A 15649-nucleotide genomic window follows, 5' to 3' on the forward strand; every position below is an offset into this window, starting at 1 on the left:
CTCTCAGCACAGTGCCACATCATTTAACACCATACTGTCAGGTTGCTTCTTCCTCAGGGTCTGGAGTGATGATATAAGGGGCCCACCTCTGAATACCTCCAACTCTGATTGTAATAATTACACAGAGTATTGAAGTGATTTAGCGGGGGGGGGGAATTAGGAAGTTAGGAAGGGAACAGCTGAGAAGGAGATCTAAAAAGGAAAAGTTACTCACAAACAAAAATACACACACTTTTCTTTGCACAAAGACGTAAATTAGGACTTCAGATTCTGTCCTTCAATCAGGAACTAGCTTAATAGGAGCTTCAAGGCTTGCGTTTATTTAGAAAATCCGACTCTAAGTTGACCTTTCTTAGATCCGCTATATTGTGGCGATAATACTTCACTTCAGTATCAACTGCTCAAAGGCATAAGCTGCAGAATTTGGTTTAGGTCTTTCTATGACTAGGTTTTCAATCACCTAACAATCAGTGTCTTATATTTCCTTATTTTATGTGACTTTAAAAGTATTCCTAAAAACATTCATGGAACTACTATAGAACAAGAACTACACTCGTGAATATGGTAATGAGCTAGAGAAAACAAGCATAGAATTTCTACTGAACAAGAATCACACTCGTGAATATGGTAATGAGCTAGAGAAAACAAGCATAGAATTTCTACTGAACAAGAATCACACTTGTGAATTAGGTAATGATCTTGAGAATCAAAACGAATGTTCCTAAATAATTCACTGAAATGGTTTTAACAAGATTCGCAATCTTACCTGTAGAGTACGACCTACTCTACTTCTGAACCTGGGTTAGTGACTGGTAATCCCCAAAAAGCTAGCCTCACCGGGAGCTGTTTAAGAAGAGAAGCCTCCGCAGATTCCAAACTCCTCCTGCAGCTCAGCGAGCGTTGCAGCAGTCTTAAGGCACCCAGAACTCTCCACCGATCAAAAGGAAGAAAGCTGGCATCGCCCAGAATCGGAGCCCCAAGATTCTCTTCCTCCTTCACCAAAAGATGCTGAATAGTGAGCACGGGGAACTGGAGGCGGCCGCTGAATTCATCGTAGGCACGCTCATGCCAAATCTCACGCATCTCGCGTGAGATGCCAAATCTCACGCATCTCGCGTGCGTGAGATGCCAAATCTCACGCATCCTGAGTGGGAAAAAAGTTAGTAAAGAGAACAAACATACTAGGACACAAGAACATGCATCTTTATACACTTTCGCCACCACAATCCTCCAGGGGCTACTCTATGACTTTTACCACATAAGGGTTGATCGCACTGAAACAGGCGTATGTGCCTACAGGATGGGGCGGGCCCTAGACCGCAAGCCGCCCTAGTCCTGACAGTACTTCCCCCTCCCCGAAGCGGTCCAGGGCCCGGCTTCAAAGGATTTTGAAGGTGGAAGTGTCGTATCAAACGAGAAGCATGCACATTTTCAGCTGGTTCCCAAGAATCATTTTCAGGCCCATATCCCTTCCAGGAAATGAGATACCATAAGTTAGCACCTCTGCGTTTGGAATCCAAAATTCTTTGTACTTCATACTCCCAGTTCCCATGAACCAGAAGAGGTGCTGGTCTTTTAGACACAGTTTTTCCAGCAGGTTTTAAAAGAGAGGTATGAAATACAGGGTGAATTCGCAAAGTTGTGGGTAAAAGTAATTTGTACGTTACTGGATTAACCTGACGAATCACTGAATATGGACCTATGAACTTTGGATGGAACATGTTTCTTTGTTTAAAGACAAAGTTTTTTGTGGATAGCCACCCTTTGTCTCCAGGAACATACTGGGGACCAGATCATGATGCTTATCAAATTGTTCTTTGTATTTTTCTTTACTTTGCAAAAGTCATTTGTGGATCTGTTGATGAACATTCTGCATGAATTGAACAGTGTCCTGAACAGCTGGTGTATTACACTGTATATTGGGTAGAGTTAAAGGAATGGTGTTAGGCATGTAACCATACAACCCTTCAAAGGGAGTGGACCCAGTAGACAAATGAGGTGATGTGTTGTAAGCCACTTCTGCCATCCATAACAAATCCAACCAAGACCTCTTGGTGTCAGAGACATAACATCTTAGATATTGTTTCAAAGTTTGATTTAAAAGTTCAGTTTGACCGTCCGTTTGTGGATGGTAACTAGTTGACATGTTTGATGAAATTTGTAAACTGCGACACCATTGTTGCAAAAAAAATTGTTGGGGAGAGGAGTTGGCCTAACGGCTAGGGCGCTCGACCTCGGACCTGGAGGAACTGGGTTCGAGTCTCGGTAATGACGCCAAAACTTCCTGTGATTCTGGGCAAATCACTTAATCTCCCCGTGCCTAAAATGAAAGTAACTGGAAAAACGTTAAAATGTAACGTAACTGGAAAAATATGTAAAGCGCTCTGATACCTGATTCGGTTCGGGTCTAGTTTGCGCTATATAAAACTCTGCAAAAAAATAAATAAAAAATTGTTGCCAGAACGTAGAGGAAAACTGAGATCCACGATCAGACAGCAGTACAGATGGTAACCCATGCAAACGGACAATGTTTTGTAAGACTATCTGTGCTAAGTGTCCTGCAGTTGGCAATTGTTTGCAAGCAATAAAATGAGCATATTTTGTAAAACTGTCTATGACTACCAAAATAACTGAATTTTGATTTACTTGTGGCAGTCCAACAACAAAATCCAACGAAATATGATCCCATGGTTTAGTGGGCGTAGGTAGAACTTGTAACAAACCTTTTGGTTTGCTAGGATCGGTTTTAAACCGTGCACAGGTTTCACAATCTCGGGCCATATCGTAGACATCTTGTTTAATTGTTGGCCACCAAAATAATTTTTGAAGTTTTTCCATAGTCTTTTTAGGTCCAGGATGTCCTGTCAACGGGAGGGAGTGTAACCAACTGAGCGCTGTTTCTTGTAATTACTTAGTGGGTAGATACACTTGTTTTCCATGGAATGGTATTCCTTCCTTGATGGATTGGGTTGTATCTTGTTTTAACCATTGTGCCCATAACGAAGGAGGAAAATTTTCATGGAGATCATCAAGGAACTGATCTGCTGTCAAACACACAGATTACTTTGTCGGGATTGATTATGGCTTGAGGAACCCCTTCGCATTTGTGTAATGAGGAATCTTTTCTGGAAAGCGCATCAGCTTTTTTGTTATCTTGTCCTTTATGATAGGTCACAAAAAAGTCATATTCGGCAAAGAACATCATCCACCGTAATTGACGTGGAGTTAATATTCTTGCAGAACTCATAAATTGTAGGTTTCTGTGGTCTGTGTAAAAAGTCACTGTGAATCGTGCCCCCAAAAGATAATGCCTCCATTCTTTGAACGCGTCATGTATGGCAAGCAGTTCCTTTTCAGCTATAGTATAGTTCTGTTCAGCTGGATTTAGCTTTCTTGACATGTACGCCACAGGATGCATTTGACCAGTGTTTTATTTTCTTTGAGAGAGGATGGCACCAATAGCTACAACCGAGGCATCGGCTTTGATAATAAAGGGTTCACGAACATCTGGATGCATCAAAATTGGAGCTGCTGTAAAGGCTTGCTTCAATGTGCGAAATGCGTTAGTGGCTTCAGGAGTCCACTCAATTTTTACCTTCTTTCGTAGCAACTGAGTGATTGGTGCCACTACAGCAGAGAAATGGTCTATGAAGCGACGATAGAACTTTGCAAATCCTAAAAAACTTTGTACATCACGAACAGAGTTTGGAATAGGCCATTCTGCAACTGCTTGTATCTTTCTGTCAGTCATTTTCATGCCAGTAGGTGTAAGAAGAACTCCCAAAAATTCAACTTCGAAAACATAAAAATCGCATTTAGACCATTTGCAATAAAGGTTGTATGTTTGTAATGTACCCAACACCTTCTTAACGTGACCTTCATGACTAGCTATGGAATCGGAATAGATCAAAATGTCATCTATATAAACGATGACGAAAAGGTCCAGATATTCTCGTAATACGTCGTTTAAAAAAAAACTGGAACGCAGCTGGAGCGTTACAAAGCCCGAAAGGCATGACCAAATGCTCAAACAGGCCATATCTGGTTTTAAACGCCGTTTTACATTCGTCACCATCACAAATGCGCACCAAATGATACGCACCTCGAAGATCTAATTTGGTGTAGATCACAGCGGTCTTCACCTGGTCCAAAAGAACTGGGATCAATGGAAGGGGGTACTTGTTCTTTATTGTGATCTTATTCAATGCTCTATAATCAATACATGTTCTTAATTCCCCATTTGCCTTAGGAATAAAAAACAACGGAGAGACCGCAGGTGACTTAGATGGGCGTATAAATCCGTTTTCCAAGTACTGATCAAGATATTGTCTCAAATGTTGGTTTTCTTTTTCTGATAATGCATATATCCGACAGTTAGGCACACATGAACCAGGCACAAGATCAATTTGACAGTCGTATGACCGATGAGGAGGGAGGGTCGCTGCTTTTGCTTCACTGAAGACTTCTTTAAATTCCTCATAGGGAGTTGACAGCATGGTTTCTTTCTCTTCCGCGGTTGCAATTTGTCCCATCGTAGATTCTTTGGTCTTTAAACATGTGGAGTGACAATATTAAGAAAGTAAAACAAGTTCCCTTTTTTGCCAATCTATTAGAGGGTTATGCAAGCAAAGCCAAGGCATTCCTAAAATAAAGCCATATTGTGGGGCTTGGATTCCATCGAAATGAACTTCCTCTTCATGCTGTTGGTTATTTGCATCTATGCAGAACATATGAATTTTAGAGGTTTGCATGTTAACAGGGACTCCAGGCGACATTTTGCCATCTACTGCTTGCAAAATTTCTGGAGTGACCTTTTTCTCACAAGCAATTTGTAACCGTTGAGTTGTTTCAAAATCTACGAAATTCCCTGTTGTGTCTGAGTCTATTAGGACTTCCATTTGGTATATTTTTGACATCAACTGAATTTGTACTGCCAAACGGAAGTGAGCTTTGTAGTTGGATACACAGGAATTTATTGAAGGGAAGGCGATGGTTCCCAAGAGATCCCCTTCTAAACATCTTGGGCACAATAGTTTCCCGATGTTTGCTCAGTTGTAGTCACAGCGACAGACTTGTTAGCACTCACAGTCTTACCTTTAGGTTTTATTGTGCAATCTTTCACGAAATGTCCCTTTTGACCACAATAAAGACATTGGCCATTTTTACGTCTATTATCTTTTTCATCTTTAGACAATGGTTGCCTAAGAGTCCCAATTTCCATTGGTTCTGTAATTGTTTCTGAACTACTAAGTTTATTTCTGGGTTTACTGTCGAACTTCCAACTTGATTTATCATATTTTTTCTTGTCAGTTCTTCTTTCGGACAGTCTATGATCCAGACGTAAAGTTAGATTGACTAACTCTGAACAAGTAGTTGGTTGAGGATCGATTTGCGCAAGAACATCTTTCAGATCATCTTTTAACCCTTGATAAAAGAGTGCTGCCCTCTTTTCTTCAGGCCACGAAGTTTCTGCAATTAACCTATTGAAATGTGACAAATAAGAAATAAGGTCTCTATTCCCTTGTCGTAGCTGTAATAGTTTGCAATCTGCGGACAGAGTCACTGTTCGCCTGTCAAAGATTTTCTCAAACTCTTCAACAAAACGCCTCCAATTGTACAACAGAGGACTATCTTGTCGAACCAACGGAACCGCCCAATTGGCAGAATCCCCCGAAAGAAAAGAGATTAAGAAGGCTATCCTGGATTGGGGGTCAGGAAAGGCAGCTGGTCTACAAGTAAAATGCAACTCGATTTGAGTTAAAAAAATTGCACTTTGGAGGGGTCTCCGGAAAAGCGTTCAGGTGGTGCTAAAGGGATTTGAGGTGGAACAGTTACAGAAATATTCGTTGAAGACTTTATTTCTATACTCTGTGTATCAGGAGGAACCGGAGTACTTAATCGCTGTATCTTATCTACTTTATCAGAGAGCATTGCAGTGGCATTCCTAGCTTCAGTTAAATCTGTTTGCATCTGAACAATAACCCTCATTAAATCATCCATGGTGGCCATTATGTCAAAACTCACAGATTGGGAGGAATTTTACTCGTGGGCTCACTATTCTGTCAGGTTGCTTCTTCCTCAGGGTCTGGCGTGATGATATAAGGGGCCCACCTCTCAATACCTCCAACTCTGATTGTAATTATTACACAGAGTATTGAAGTGATTAAGCGGGGGGGGGAATTAGGAAGGGAACAGCTGGGAAGGAGTTCTGAAAAGGAAAAGTTACTCACAAACAAAAATACACGCACTTTCCTTTGCACAAAGATGTAAATTAGGACATCAGACTCTGTCCTTCAATCAGGAACTAGCTTAAGAGCTTCGTGGCTTGCGTTTATTCAGACAATCAGACTCTTAGTGGACCTTTCTTAGATCCGCTATACTGTGGCGATAATACTTCACTTCAGTATCAACTGCTCAAAGGCATAAGCGGCAGAATTTGGTTTAGGTCTTTCTATGACTAGGTTTTCAATCACCTAACAATCAGTGTCTTATATTTCCTTATTTTATGTGACTTTAAAAGTATTCCTAAAAACATTCATGGATCTACTATAGAACAAGAACCAAACTCGTGAATATGGTAATGAGCTAGAGAAAACATGCATAGAATTTCTACTGAACAAGAATCACACTCGTGAATAAGGCAATGAGCCAGAGAAAACATGCATAGAATTTCTACTGAACAAGAATCACACTTGTGAATTAGGTAATGATCTTGAGAATCAAAACGAATGTTCCTAAGTAATTCACTGAAATGGTTTTAACAAGATTCGCAACCAAACCTGTAGAGTACGACCTACTCTACTTCTGAACCTGGGTTAGTGACTGGTAATCCCCCAAAAGCTAGCCTCACCGGGAGCCGTTTAAGAAGAGAAGCCTCCGCAGATTCCAAACTCCTCCTGCAGCTCAGCGAGCGTTGCAGCAGTCTTAAGGCACCCAGAACTCTCCACCGATTAAAAAGAAGAAAGCTGGCCTCGCTGAGAATTGGAGCCCCAAGATTCTCTTCCTCCTTCACCAAAAGACGCTGAATAGTGAGCACGGGGAACTGGGCGTGGCCGCTGACATCATCGTAGGCACGCTCATGCCAAATCTCACGCATCTCGTGTGAGATGCCAAATCTCACGCATCTCGCATGTGTGAGATGCCAAATCTCACGGATCCTGAGTGGGAAAAAAGTTAGTAAAGAGAACAAACATACTAGGACACAAGAACATGCATCTTTACACATTTTCGCCACCACAATCCTCCAGGGGCTACTCTATGACTTTTACCCCATAAGGGTTGATCGCACTAGAACAGGCGTATGTGCCTACAGGATGGGGCGGGCCCTCGACCACAAGCCGCCCTAGTCCTGACACATATTCCCCAACTAATTTGCACTGCCTTCAGCTACAACCCAATTCTACCACGCTATAAACACCTGGATGCGCCTCAGTTCAAATTATGCGCTGGACAAGAGCAATATGCTGTATAAAAAAATAATTAACAGCATCATTGAAAAGCAAAACCCTCATCGGGAATGCACAATTAAGCAAATATTGTGAAATGTAAGCAAGAACAACATGGTAAACTTAACACTTTTACACTCACTATTCAGAAATAAGTGAGTACTTTTCCCTATGAATGTCCATTGCTTACAAAATGTAAGAAGTATGGTTTAAAAAGACCACATCCATGAACAGAGCTGTGGTACACATTATGTTTTCCAATTCACCCAACAATCAGGTATTGCAGTACCTTCAGGATTGGTGCACTTCCCCACCATGTGTTTGCGTGCGAATAAAATCATTCTGGCCACTTTGAAACCACTCTGCCTTGCTTTATTTAGTTAGCTATTTAATTTTCATATTTTCAATAAATCAATCAATCTATCAATCAATCAGGACATTTGTACAAGCGCGCTACTCACCCGTGAGGGTCTCAAGGTGCTCGGGGGGTGCCACAGGTTTTGAGTAGCCTCCTGAAGGTTAGTAGGTCTTTGGTCTGCCGTAGGAGGATGGGGATGGTGCTCCAGGACTTGGCGGCGAGGTGGGAGAATGATCTGCTACCAGTGGTCATTCTCCTGATGCAGGGGACGGTGGGGAGGACGAGGTCGGCGGAGCGGAGCTGGTGGTTCGGGTGTAGAAGGTGATCGTTTGTTGAGGTATGTTGGACCGGTGTTGGGGAGGGCTTTGTGTGCGTGGGTGAGGAGCTTAAAGGTGATCCTCTTGTTGACGGGGAGCCAGTGCAGGTCTCTTAGGTGGGGTGTGATGTGACTGTGGCGTGGGATGTCGAGGATCAGGAGGGCCGAGGCGTTCTGTATGCGTTGCGGTCGTTTCAGTAGTTTGGCCAGTGCTCCAGCGTAGAGGGCGTTTCCGTAGTCTAGTCTGCTGTTGACGAGGGCCTGGGTGACTGTTCTTCTAGTGTCGGTGGGGATCCACTTGTAGATCTTTCGGAGCATGTGGAGGGTGTTGAAGCAAGAGGATGAGATGGCGTTGACTTGCTTGGTCATGGAGAGTGTGGAGTCGAGGATGAATCTCAGGTTGTGTGCGTGGTCGGTGGGTGTTGGAGCATCTCCCAGAGCGGTCGGTCACCAGGAGTCATCCCAGGCTGAAGGTGAGGAGCCGAGGATGAGGACCTCTGTCTTGTCCGAGTTCAGCTTCAGCCGGCTGTTCTTCATCCATTCGGCGATGGCTTTCATACCTTCGTGGAAGTTAGTTTTGGCGGTGACAGGGTCCTTGGTGAGTGAGAGGATCAGTTGTGTGTTGTCGGCGTAGGAGATGATGTTGAGTTTGTGCAGTCTGGAGACGTGGGCGAGTGGGGCCATGTATATGTTGAACAGCATCGGGCTGAGGGAGGATCCTTGGGGTACGCCGCAGATGATTTTGGTGGCTTCGGATAGGAAGAGAGGGAGGTGGACGCTCTGTGTTCTGGTGGAGAGGAAGGAGGTGGTCCAGTCTAGAGCTTTGCCTTGGATTCCTGCATCGTGGAGGCGGGTGAGTAGGGTGTGGTAGCAGACAGTGTCAAAGGCGGTTGACAGGTCCAGGAGGATGAGGGCCGTGGTCTCGCCGTTGTCCAGTAGGGCTCTGATGTCATCGGTGGCGGCGATGAGGGCCGACTCGGTGCTGTGGTTGCTGCGGAACACGGACTGTGATGGGTCCAGGATGTTGTTCTCCTCGAGGTAGCAGGTCAGCTGTTTGTTGACCGTTTTCTCGATGACCTTTGCCGGGAACGGGAGCAGGAAGATGGGCCAGAAGTTCTTGAGGTCCTTGAGGTCTGCTTTGGGCTTCTTGAGCAGGGCGTTAATCTCTGCATGCGTCCAGCTTTTTCGGGAAAGTCGCAGTTTCGAAGGAGATGTTGATGGCTTTGCGGAGGTGGGGTGCCATGATGGTGCTGGCTTTGTTGAAGATATGGTGGTGCACAGGTCGGACGGGGAGCCGGAGTGGATGGTGCTCATGATTTTGATGGTGTTGTCGTCATTGATGTTGGCCCAGGTGACGAGTGGGTCGCCATGGGTGGTGGCTGAGGGGTTTGAGGAGTCACGGGCTGTGGAGGAGGCCTGGTTGTCGAAGCTGTTGTGGATGTCTGCAATTTTGCAGTGGAAGAAGGAGGACAGGGATTCGCACAAGTCTTGCGAAGATGGGATGCCGTTGGTGCTGGCATTGGGGTTGGAGAGTTCCTTCACAATGTTGAAGAGCTCTTTGCTGTTTTGTGCGTTGTTGTCAAGGTGGTCCTTGAAGGAGGTCTTTTTGGTGGATCTGATGATGCTGGCGTATGGCATTCTTTTGGGCTGTTTGGTTCTCTGGTGTTTGTTCGTGGCACCATTTATTTTCCAGCTTTCGGCAGTTTTGCTTGGAGGTCTGGAGGTCCACGGTGAACCAACCAGCCGTCTTGTTCTTGCGGCTATTGGAGGGATTCTTGATCGGGGCATGGGTCGTGGCGCAGTCTTCGATCCAGTGTCTGAGGCTGCTGGCGGCGGTGGCAGGGTTGGTGGGGTCTGTGGGTGGGCTCCGGGCGAGGGCGATGTGCAGATGATCTTCGGTGGTATTGCTTCAGCAGCGGCGGGGGACCAGTTGGGTGCGGTGGTGCGTGGTAGACTTCTTGAAGGAGAAGTGGACGCAGCGATGATCGGTCCAGTGGAGTTCGGTGATGTGGCTGAAGGAGACATGGGGGCTTGCCGAGCAAATGGGATCAAGCGTGTGTCCGGCGGAGTGGGTGGGGGTCGTGACAAGATGTTTGAGTCCAATGTTGGTGAGGTTGGCGAGCAGGGTGGTGGAGTTGGTATTGTTGTTTTTCTCGAGGTGGAAGTTCAGGTCCCCAAGGAGGATGTATTCCGTGGACATAGGAGGGTGCGTGCTGACGAAGTCGGTGATGGAATCGCTGAACTGTGTCCGAGGGCCTGTATATCAGAGTTCCTCTGAGGGTGGTGTTGGGATCAGTGTGGATCTGGAAGTGCAGTTGTTCGGCGATGTTGAGGGTGTTGAGGGTGGACTTGTGGACAATGGCAATTCCACCTCTCACTCCATTGGTGAGGTCTCTGCGGGTGATCTTGTAGCCGTCCGGGATGGCTATGGCGATGTCAGGAGTCGAGGAGTCGTTCGTCCAGGTCTCGGTCAGGAAGGCGATGTCCGAAGAGGATGTGTCGAGCAGGCCCCAGAGTTCGATGGCGTGTTTGCGTGCGGAGCGGGTTTTCAGGAGTGTGCATTTGAGGTGGTTGCCTCCTGTCCTGGTGGGTGGGTTGGTGGGTCTGTTGCTGGTGAAGCTGCAGTTCCGGCAGGATAAGGGTCCTTGGGAACGCTTCGGGTGGCCTGGAAGCAGTGTGTTCGACCAGTGTAGAGTGCGTGGAGGGTGCTGACATCGTAGCGGAGTCGGGCGTTGTGGTGGGGGGCCAGGGTTTCTGGCGCTGGGTGCGGTCAAGGCACGGACGGGCGCAGACGGGCTTGCCTTAGGCAAATATCTGAAGCTTGTGTACAGGGAGCAGGGAGCGTGAACCAATATAGTAGTCAATCCTAGCGCAGCGGTCGCCATAAGAAAGGGCGGAAGCAAGGAGGAGGCGGGTGTGAACTGGGTCAGTGGGCGGGGTCACAGGGGCCACAGGGACAGGAAAGCGCAGTCAAAACTGAAGGTGCCTGGGGGAGGGGTGCACAATACAAGAACTACATTACAATTTAGAATTAAAACTGAACACACACAAAATATGGGGCACAAGAACGATAGCAAGACAATTACAGATGACAGGAGGAGTTACCGCCGGGCGAACTGCTGGCACAAACCAAGAGCTGGGAGGCAGTCAGGAGCGCGGCTTGCAGACGAGGCTGCTGGGAAGATTGCTGACCTTGAACCAGTGGTAAGGCTTTGCACACGCTCCCCCGCAGCGGTCGCCATAAGAAGGGGAGGGGGGCGGGAGCAGGGAGGGGGCGGGTGTGGGCTGGATGGTGGGCAGGGCCGCAGGGGCAGCAGCATAGGGGAAGCGTGGTCAAAACTGCAGGTGCCTGGAGGGAGGGGAGCACAATACAAGAACTATAATACAATTTAGAATTAAAACTGAATGCACACACAATATGGGGCACAAGAACGGTAGCGAAACAATTACGGATGGCAGGAGCAGTTACCGCCGGGCGGACTGCTGGCACATATATTTTGGACCATTTATTCCAGAGGCTGCACTTTGCAACAGGAAAATGTCAAAAAAATGACATTTCCACCAAAAGTGTGTTTTTCTTACCCATTTCTCAAGTAAGGAAAATCGAAAGGATGAAAGAGAGGGTGAGAACTGATTCTTGAAGTCTTTATTTTCTGTAACTGAGGAGGAGATAGACAGAAAGAGAGTTAGTAAGAGGAAGAAAGAGAAGGAGGGAGCAGCTGCCAGAGGCAGGGCACAAGGGGCACTGTGCTTGTCTTGTCTTTTTTTTTTTTTAAATTTTTTATTTGACAAGCAAGTCAAGGAGATTAACATATTCAAATACAGAATCAGAAAAGTAAAAGAAATCGAATTCAATTTGGTGCAAGTTCATATTATGAAAAGACACAGACAAAAGTAAGAGAAGTAATTCCTAGTCAGAACACATCACTAATAATTAATAACTTTGTAAATAGAAAGAACATCCATGATCCAAATCATTACTGGCATTGCAAAAAATTACCCCATATTTTAGCAAACTGTGTTTTAGCTTTAATTCCTCTATTCCTGGCAATAGCATCTTCCATAGTATAAATTTCATAAACCAATGTCCACCATTCTGTTATATGAGGAGGGTTCTGAGAAATCCAAGCCCTAGCAATCACCAGTCTAGCACAAGCCAATGTAATCCTTATAGATAGAACTAACTGGGTATATGGACAATAGTACCGCAGTGGCATTTAATGAAAAATTAATCAGTTGATTTTGGGTTAAAATATTTTCTATGTCCGACCAATATTTCGCTAGTGATGGGCACAAGTAAATCATATGTATGAGGTCTGCTGCCACCAGACCGCATTTAGGACATTTAGTACGATCATTATTGAAGTTATTTTGTGCCCATTTTGAAATTTTTAATGGAGTGTAATAAAGTTGACTAATCGGCCTATACGATTGGAGTTTCAAACTGGAAGACTGGACGACTTTACTGATATTAACTAATGCAGCAGAGATTTTCTGGGTTGTCACGTTAGATCCTAAGCTAACAGTCCATTTTAGTGACAGTCTAGGGGCTTCATCCAAGCTATTTTGACTGAGACCCTTGTATCCCAAACTAATTAATGATTTTCCATGCACAGAATAAAAACAAATCCATATATCTGAACTGGTAATTTCTATCAGATTCATTGTACGTATTAAGCAATCCTTAATTTGAATGTATTTATATCTCATTTTTTCAGGAAGTTTATACAAAAGTTGCAATGTTGGAAATTGTAAAAAACCATCGACACCGTACAGATCTCCGAATGTCTCAATACCATAGTTAACCCATTCTTGCCCAATTTTATCTCTAAAAATATCTGGAAGCCCAGGATTGTCCCATATTGACAACTCATTGTGAAAAAAGGAAGTATTGCACTTAGTCAACATCTGTTTCCATATAAATACAGCATCTCTTGCAGCCTTAAATTTTACACGTTGGAAGTAATTTGGGTCTTGTACTTTTGCCAGGAATTGTTTTGAGTGACCACCGAGCATGAATTGGTGAAAAAAATATTGATTGTTAGCAACAAATAGGCTACGAAGCCGGCCTAAAAAAGAAGCAAAGAAATAAGCTCTGAAATCAGGGAAGTTCAAACCTCCCTTTTCAAATGGGAGTTTTAATATTGTCATAGACCTTCGAGCCTTCTTATAGGCCCAAATGAAACTACTTAGAATGCCGTCTAATTTTTTAAAGAATAAGTTATTAACGCGGCAAGGTATGGAACGGAAAAGATATAAAAACTTCGGCAGAATGTTCATCTTGATCAGATTCATACGACCTATGAGGTTTAATGGGATCTTGTGCCATTTTTTCAAAAGATTGGTCGCTTCTTTTAATAATGGATCATAATTTAATGAATTTATATCAGCAATTTTAGATGATATCTTTACCCCTAGATATACTGCAGATTGACAGAGTCTTTCCACTGGTAAGTTGACCTGATAATTCATAATGACTTGTGTTTTATTTATATTTAATTTATAGCCTGAGATAGTCCCAAAATGTTTAGCTTCTGCCGTTATCCCTATTAATGCATCCACAACATTGGTAGTATAAATAGCTAAATCATCCACATATGCGGCAATTTTTAGAGTTTTACCTTCGTGCAAAATAGGGGCAATCTTGGTTTGAGCTTCCAAAGCGTTAATAAATGGCTCCATGGAGAGAGCGAAAAGCAGGGGTGATAGCGGGCATCCCTGCCGCGTCCCCCCCAAAATTAAAAAAGTTGATGAGAGTGCCCCAGCATAACTAATTTTAGCATTAGGGTCCTTATATAATGCCTGTATACTTCTCAAAAAACGCCCTTTCAAACCAAATTGCCTTAGGACTCCCCACAAATAATCCCACCCCACTCGGTCGAACGCCTTCTCTGCGTCTAAAAGTATCATACCGAGTGAGGTAAGATTAGTTGTAGCCACATCGAAAGCAGTAATAGCCATGTTGATATGTGTGGTGGTGTCCCTCCCAACAACAAAACCGTGTTGTTGATCGTTTACCAATTGGGGCATAAGAGGAGCTAATCGCATTGCTAAAAGTTTAGAATAAACCATAGCATCAGTGTTTATCAGAGATATAGGTCTGTAAGACCCACACTCCACAGGAGTTTTTTTTTTTTTTAAAGAATATCATTTTAGCCATCTTCCAAGAATCCGGGGCTTTCCCAATAGCACCAATTGAAATAATAACCAAGCAAAGCAGTGGTAACATTTCATCTGCACAGATTTTATATAACTCTATGGGAAGTGTATCCTCGCCAGCCGCTTTTTTAGATGGAAGAGAGGTAACAGCGAGACGAAGCTCTGCTAATGTAACCTCCTCTTCCAGTTGGTCAATACATGTCTGTTCCAGGTATGTTCCTACAGGCAAGTTCTTATTAATATAGGATTGTATCTGAACTTCAGTGCATCTACTCTCGGGGGTATATACATTTTCATAGTATGAGACAAATTGTCCCAGAATTTGTGCTGATTGAGTATATAGAATATTATGGGGACCCTTAATAGCTTTAACTAGGGTTGTTGCACGATCATCTGCAACTTTATAAGCCAAAAGCTTCCCAACTCTATCCCCACATTCATATTGAGATAGTTTATAGTTGATACTTTTCTGAGAATTTTTCTCCCTAAGAGAGCTTTTAAGAGTTGAGCGCTGAATTACAATTTTAGTTTCTAATTGAGGTATGCTTTGCGCGTTCATCTCATCAGCTCTAAGTCTGTCAACTAGTTGTTTCTCAAGTAATAAAATATTAGCTAGGATAGCCTTAGTCTCTTTCTTGCGCATAAAGTTTTGTCTGAATACGTATTGCTGCGCAACTCCCCTAATAGAAGCTTTGCAAGCATCCCAAACTGATAAGAGATTAGCAGTATTAATATTAATTTCAATAAATTCTTTAATATGTTCCTTAAGCTTATCTACAAATACTGAATCTGTTAACAAATATCTAGGGAACGTGAAGAGTCTAAGTTTGGGTACCCATAGAATAATATTAAATATAAGAAGTATAGGACTATGATCGGATGAGATCCTTGGGAAAATCTCCATATGTCCTGTATCAATAATTTCATCCGAAGCCCAAGCCAGATCTATTCGTGAGCACCGTTTATGAGGTGGGGAGTAATAAGTATATCCAGGTATATCGGGAAACAAATTTCTCCATACGTCTTTAACATTGTGTATCCTTGCTAATTCTAAGATTGCCGCCCTAGTTTTACGCATACGTCGAAATATTCTTCTCTTTGTAACATCCTGATCATAGTCTAACACACAATTAAAATCCCCCATCAAAATAAGTTCCCCCTCCCATGCAAGTAATTCCATGTTTAACTAATCAAAAATATGTGGGCCATCGGTATTGGGCCCATAAATAGCACAAAAATGTTTTACGATTTTCCAACTGCAATTGGGTAATTGCCCAACGACCCCCGTTGTCCACCGCAGATTTAATCACTTCTACACATAATTGCCGCTTTTTCAAAATAGCCACACCTCGAATAGGAGCATTTGAAGTA

The sequence above is a fragment of the Lissotriton helveticus genome, chromosome 6, assembly GCF_964261635.1.
Source record: "Lissotriton helveticus chromosome 6, aLisHel1.1, whole genome shotgun sequence".
Classification (NCBI taxonomy): domain Eukaryota; kingdom Metazoa; phylum Chordata; class Amphibia; order Caudata; family Salamandridae; genus Lissotriton; species Lissotriton helveticus.